Here is a 7,241-nt window from a genome sequence, read left to right on the forward strand (position 1 = left end):
GTATTTTGCTATATAAACTGCACAAGGCATATATCCGTATACAATTTTGAAATTTACTAATTTTCCATTGAAAATAAAATCTGGTTTTGCATAGCGCAAAAAGGAGAGGTGGCGTGCACCGCATGCACCGCAGCACAGCAAGACAGGGAGTGATGTTATTGAATCTTTAATTTTAACTTCGGGCACACTGACACTGGTATGAAAAAAACCAGCATGTAATGCAAGTTCTCAGAGACTTCACAAATCACCTTCATGATATCCATACTTGCTCAGCAAGATGATTAACCAGCTGAATAGGAAATATGGAACAGTCATGTGAGATTTAAAACAGAGACTTTGAAATTTATTTGGAGAAAGTAATGCTGCAGGGCCTAGGAGGAAGACACCCGTGTTCTCTCAACTCTCATTTGTTACTCCATCCTTCACCAAAGTATTTTCAGTCACAACAGATTAAGTTGTACTCTGCAGAAAGGTAATTCAATTTTCTGGTGGATTTTGATATATTCTTGCATTATGTTTCATTGCAGTCTGGAGCAAAACAGACTTATTTTGTTTTCAGTTGCCTGCCAAGGAGGATAGAGCTCCAGCTGTGGAAGAGCCTATGTCTCTCCAGAAGCCGAGCTGCTCAAAAGCTGGCAGGCATCATTACAGAGGCTTCTCCGTGCCTGACCCCATTCCACCTGCCCAGGAATTGGAATTGCTGGGTAGCAGGTACATCAGTATTCTCCAGGCAAATCATGGAGAGCTTGGGAGTAAGGACCTCCAAATATTTAATCCACAGCAATCCACCAGCTACATCCCTACAGGTGGACCTTCCTCCTGTCAAGCCTTCAAGCAAAAAAGGACCTTAGTGCTTCTCTACCCACAGCACCAATGCAAACAACAGAAGCAGCAGGAGAAGCGAGAGATGACGACAGACATATAGCCTACTGCCAACCCTTGTCTTATGTCAGGGCAGAAAATGCTTACCCGTAAATTAAATCTTAAATACCAGCTTTCCCCTTGCTCCAATATTCATAGCCTACTAGCTGAATCCTGAAGTAGGATAAAAACTTACCAAAAGTGGCTAAGCAGCCCCAGCATCCACTGATTTCAGAAGCAGAACATAAAATACACTGCAAGGGCTGAACCTGCATGGAGCTTTACACCTAAAAAGATTTTTTTCTAACTCTAATCTTTTTAATTCCTTTAAAATCTGTACAACAGCTCTGTTATGCTTTATGAGCCTTGTCACAAATACAAGCCTTCACGTTGGCACATTTTAAAAATAACCAGTGAGTAAGATCCTGTTCTCATTTCTATAAAAACTCCCCAACTGATGATAAAAACTGGTTAATAATTTAACAAAGTAATGTAAGTGTTCTAAAAGTGGCATACAGCCATTTATATTTAAAGAAAGCGCTTAGTTATAGGAGATTAATCTGAGAGAGAGCGCAACTATTAAATAGAGAAAACACTTCCAAAATCTTTTGCAGAAACTCCTAGCATCACCTGCCTATGGGCAACCACAGGCTACTTGTTCCTTGTGCTGTCTGCTTTCACGTTTAGAAAACAGCTCCCCTGAGGAAAGGCTGGCTGCTTACAGACTGAAACACTGCTCCACAGGGCGTGAGTGCAGTTTGGCCCATATAATCCAGATCCGAACTCCACCACATCACCCAGGTCCCAGCAAAGTCACAAGAACCATTGAGCCCCTGCAATACAGTTTATAGATCTGAAAGAACTGGAGGGTTTGTGTTTCTTTTGTGGATTCTGGAAGGCTGCTTATCTCCACATTCTCAAGGATCTCCATTTATGTTGAATTCCATTGTTATTGATATTTATTTCAGTTTACTTCAGTATCCTGATCCTCACAAATATCTAGCAAAGACTCGGACCAATGTCCAGACCATCCAAACCCCTGAATGTTAGTCAGTGGGCACCTTTATTTGAGACTGAAGGAGGTCAAAACCTAGTGAACATCTTTACAATGTTTCTCTTAGGCATCTTGCCTTACTTTTCCAGCCTTTAAAACAACATAAGAGTTAATCATTAAGATATATTTTCAAGAATGACAACTAATAGGAAATTATGGAAAATGGAAAAAATAAATGTGATTTTTCTATATTTTGTTAGTGCATCCCCACATCCTTCACATTTCATCTTGCAGGTAAAGGTATAAAAATACGTTAAAATATTTTATAATTGATATCTATATTCCAAAATGTAAATAATTTAACAGGGCTCTTTTATTTTATATATGAATATATATTTATATTTTAATATGTTACTTTCATTCATCAGACAAGTTAAATTTTATAACCAAATCCATTAATATGGAATACTGAGCTTCTGGATAGCTGAAAGCGAAGCCTGAAAGAAAAATTACAGTTCCAAGGCATTTTCTAATTTGGTTTATAAATAGACGTTTTTGACATACTACTCACAAAAACAAAGCTGTAGTTAGCTTGCCTGAGGCAGTGGCGCAGCTGGGAGAAGAACGTATGCTGGCAGCCTAGCTGTGCAGTTGCCTGTGTTGCCATACATGCTATCAAAACACCGGTTAACTACGCAGGAAGAATTAGCATTTTGGCTTGAGGCAGAGTGATAGGAAACAGTCTTGGATTGGGTGTTATCCAACATTTTAACCATCGAAGAAAAGCAAGCTAAATAGATTCTTAATTGGAAGCAGCAGGTAAGAAACACTAATGCAACTAACCTTCTTGGGTGTTTTGGTACAAGGCAGGTAGACTCTTGTGAAAATTACTGTTTCCTGTAAGTTTTTTCGCTGTTGATAACTGTATAGCAAAATAATTTATATATTTAAGTCAAATGAATGGCATAAATATTCTCGGAATATGCATAGTGGAATGGATACCCCCTGCAATGGCACACCCTGTCTGGGGCCTGACCCAGGCTCACTTCTCCCACTGGAGACTTTTGCATTGACACCAGCCAATTTCAGCCCAACCATACGGATAAATATTCTGCTATACCTGCAGCATTCTGGCTCTGAATCAGCACAAAACATCAAAGATTTCAGTTGAAGCTCAGAAGGCCCCTTGAACTGACAGAAGCTTGCTGGTTATCCCTTTGATGATTTGGGCACTAACTTACTGGATTCATGCCCTGTTGCCCTGCCTTGAGTGGAACTGATATAGCAATCTAAAGTTTATTTCGTATTTATTAATGTGTCTAAACTGCAAAATTAGGATCCACACACAAACTTTCCAAAATCTCAGTTACTTCAACATAATAATTTGAGATCCACCCTTCAATGAAACACTTTCTAGCTGACAAACAAGCCCAGCACATGCAAAAATACAAATGGATAAAACCTTGATATCAGACAGTAAATGCCATAATTCATGCTATATGCATTTTTTTCCAATCAAGAACCGTGTTCCCTGCTCCTTTACTTAATACTACTTCTGACACTAATTTTCAGTGTAGTAGACATCTTATTTTGCAATCACAAGAGAGAAATTGTGTGTGTTAAGTGATGTAATACCAAGTGGCCGAAAAATTCTCCCACACACTGCTTACAAAATGATTTCTAGTCATCTGAGATGCAGCGTGACCTTCACTTACATCAAATGCATTAGGTTTAAACATTTCCTTTAAATAAAAATAAAAACCACCACAACCTTTCCTCACAGAAGCATCCACACTTAGCATACAACCACCATAATTCATAACTTAGAAACAAAAATTTCCTTTCCTGTAGGTACAAACCTGAGACTGTGATATAAGTGATAGTCCTCTTCTAAGTGTTAGAAACATGAAAATTAAAGTTAATAACAAGGGTCAACTTGCGCTTGAATTTCACCACTCAGTCCTTTCAAATCCACTTACGCCTGCGTATTTTGACTGTCAAGACATTGATAAAAGTGCAATGTAGCTCTTTAAAACAGTGCTGAAGAAAAAGAAAGGAGGAAAAAAACCCCACAAACCCACCACAGCTTCAATGCTTTACACAAAATTTCCAGAGGAGTCTGAGGGACTTGCAAGCTCATGTCTTCCCCACCTCTTCAGACATAATTAAAGAATTTAGTAGGGTTCATACGAACTGATGACAACGGAGCTCAGATTCACAAGTCACCTTTTGGCAAATGTTAATTCTTTCCCCTTATAAACTTGATAGAAATGAGTACATTTGCAAAGAAAAAACGCAGCACTATCATCCAAAAATGGACTAGGAGAAAGAACTTCAACTGATGATAGAGACTTGTGACAGTATTCAAACAAAAAGATGCCATCTTAAAGGATAAATTTAAATATAAAAGGAGGGACAAACAATGCAAGCTCACACACTGGGGATGTTTGTAACTTCAGGTCTCTGATCAAAATTTATCAAGTTTTTGTTCATAGCAAATTTAGAAGAGACAATGGCAAGTTGTGCTTATCTGTCTAATATTACTGGCTTAGCTGTTCTATAATGGTTTTAATCTACACACCAATGTTTTACAGAGTAGACGTCACTAATACTTAAGAAAGGAGATAAAATGATAAAAGTATAAAAATCCCACTTAACGTAGCCTGGGTTTTTGCACAATGGCAGTACCCTGCTTTGGAGAAAGCAATAGCAGCACATCAGCAAGGGAGGGCTGTTCCCTCAGCCTGCTCCCCCAGCCCTTCTCATCAAAAGCTATTTAACCTAATTATCAGCAGTGGGAAACCAAACACAAGGTCCTTACAAACACAGGCAAGAGACAACATACAAAAGAAACAAACAAACCCAACAATAACAAACTCACAGCCTGAACAAGCCCAGAAGAATTAAGCCATAGCAAGTTACCCTCAATATTAGACTTGTAAGATATTTATTAAATCAAATTAATACTCAAGCCAGTTAGAACAAAATATTGGATGTGGAGTAAACAGATACACAAGTCTCAAGCAACAGCAAACTGAGCTCAAAGCAAATAAAATAAATTAAAACCTAGTAAAAATAATCTCATTGAGAACAGTGTTCTGATGGAGGATTGTTCAAACAATACAAAAAAAGCCATGAAAAGAACATGAGAACTGTACAGACTTGTAACAAATTTATAACTGTAGCAAATAACTATGACGTTTTAGATTTACAGTCACCAAACCCATATAACTTGAAACATTCAAAGGAGAAACAAGGAAAAATCTTCCACTGAAAAAAACCAAACCCAAACTGAACCCCTGTATGATAAAAAGAAGGGAGGGTTAAGCCTTAGGATCCATTTTGCCACGGATGCCCAGCAAACCACAGAAAAGCCAAAGTCCCCACAGCTGTTTGTCACAGCCACCTTCTCCTGTGCAGGCTGGGCTCCCCACTAGAAGAAAACCTCCCCTGGCAGAGCTGGGCAAGGTTTCCAGCACCAGCAATTGCCCACAGCCGGCCAGGCTGTGCCAGTGCCCTGGGGATGTACAGCACAGGCAGCCACCCCGCCGCACAAACTGACATACAGGGAACTTGAAACAAAAACCTTTTTATCTGTGAAGGGTGGTCAGGTGCTGGAACAGGTTGCCCAGAGAGGCTGTGTAGTGCCCGTGCTTGAAGATGCTCGAAACGGCATGGGACGTGGCGCCGAGGAGCCGGCTTTGGGCTATACATCCCCCCGAGGTGCACACCAGCCCCAGCCCTCCCTGCACTCCTGGGAGCTTAGGGGGGACAGTGGGACACAAGGCTTGCCAAAAATCTAACTGCCAGATTTGTGTTGTTTCCCCCCCCACGCACTAGGATGTGAAACTTTTATGGGGGAAACTGGTTGAAAATGGACTTTCAACCCATTTCTTCCTGTGAATCACAAATTTTTGTTTTCCAACATACCCTAGAGTTAAATGAAGTGAAGGAAAATACAGGAGTTGACCTACTGGCTGCACTAGGGAGCTTGGAAGGGATGGGTAGACAGTCAAACAAGACCCAAGGACTAGATACAGACAGGTGTGGGTGCCTGGCTCTCCTTTACAGCTTCCATGAAAAGGCAGAGATGCCTATGAATGCATAGGCAATAACTACACAATTACATAAAAAATTATATTCATGATACAGCCAAATGACAGTCATCACACCCTACCCTGAGAAAATAAAAATGGAGTATTCTGCATTGCAGATGAATTTTTATTTTAAAATGAAGGAGGGAAAAAATTTGCTACACACAGAAAAAGCGAAGTCTATGTAAAGTTGGAAATAAAAATATGTAAAAGTTTCATTGCTGTGTTCTCTTCTAAGCTCTAAGAAAAAAAATGTATTTGCTTACCAATGCATTTCACAAAAACCATTGAACATTACTGTCTAAAATAAGAATATAGAAGATAATTCTTGATAATATTGAACACTTAAGAGTTCTTTTCATCCACAAAAAGTGCTGTAAAACATTAACTAATTGTCGTAGGTAAAAATATGCTGACTTTGACTCCAGCATTGTCCTGACCCCAGATTCAATCAGAACTACACTGTGTTGGCAGTAACTCAGGAAATGACAATTTGCTAGAACAGACTGGAAAATTAAATTGTTAGACACATTTGGAAAACCGTAAGAGATCTGTTAATAAAAACCCATTATATTTTTAATTGTATGCAGATTTCAGCTTAATGCCACTGAAATCAAAAGGAAAAATGTTTCTATCATCATTTGGGCAACAGATTGATTAGTCATCATTAGATCAAAATTTTAACAGAGCTTCTTTCAATGTATGGAGAAATGCACTGGTAGCACATACTGCCTTACAACTTTTCTCTTTAGCCTTCAAAAAGATGCACATGCGCAATCTTTTTTGTTATAACCATTTTCCCCCTCTTAGCAGTAGCTGAAGGGATCAAAACAAGCAGCAGTAAAAAGAATCCACATATTAAGCAAATCAAAGGAACATCCCAGAAGAATGATGGAACCCAAGCTGAACCACCCCAGGATGCAGCTACATTTTGACAACTGTTTGCAAAGGTTCAGACAAAACAGAGATAAATACTAAAATAATCCCCAAACCTGAACATTCATTGGTCTAGTCCAGTCTACACTACATCTCTTAGGTCTTACTCCTCGCTTCTACCTCCCTCTTCATCTTAAAACTTTAGTGTGATAAAATGCAAGTCATGCCCGTGCATTGCATCCACAAGGGATTCAACATGTGTGCTGAGGACTACACCTACACCCTTCACTACTAAGTCTACAGCACAGCCTCCAGGCCAGCAGTGTCTAAGCTCTCTGCATGAGCTAGCAAGGGTATAATTTGATTCTGCAACTTGTTTGCACAATACTAGTAATTACTAAGTAAGCTACAACCAA

Source organism: Falco peregrinus, chromosome 8 (genome assembly GCF_023634155.1).
Source record: "Falco peregrinus isolate bFalPer1 chromosome 8, bFalPer1.pri, whole genome shotgun sequence".
In the NCBI taxonomy this organism is placed as follows: Eukaryota; Metazoa; Chordata; class Aves; order Falconiformes; family Falconidae; genus Falco; species Falco peregrinus.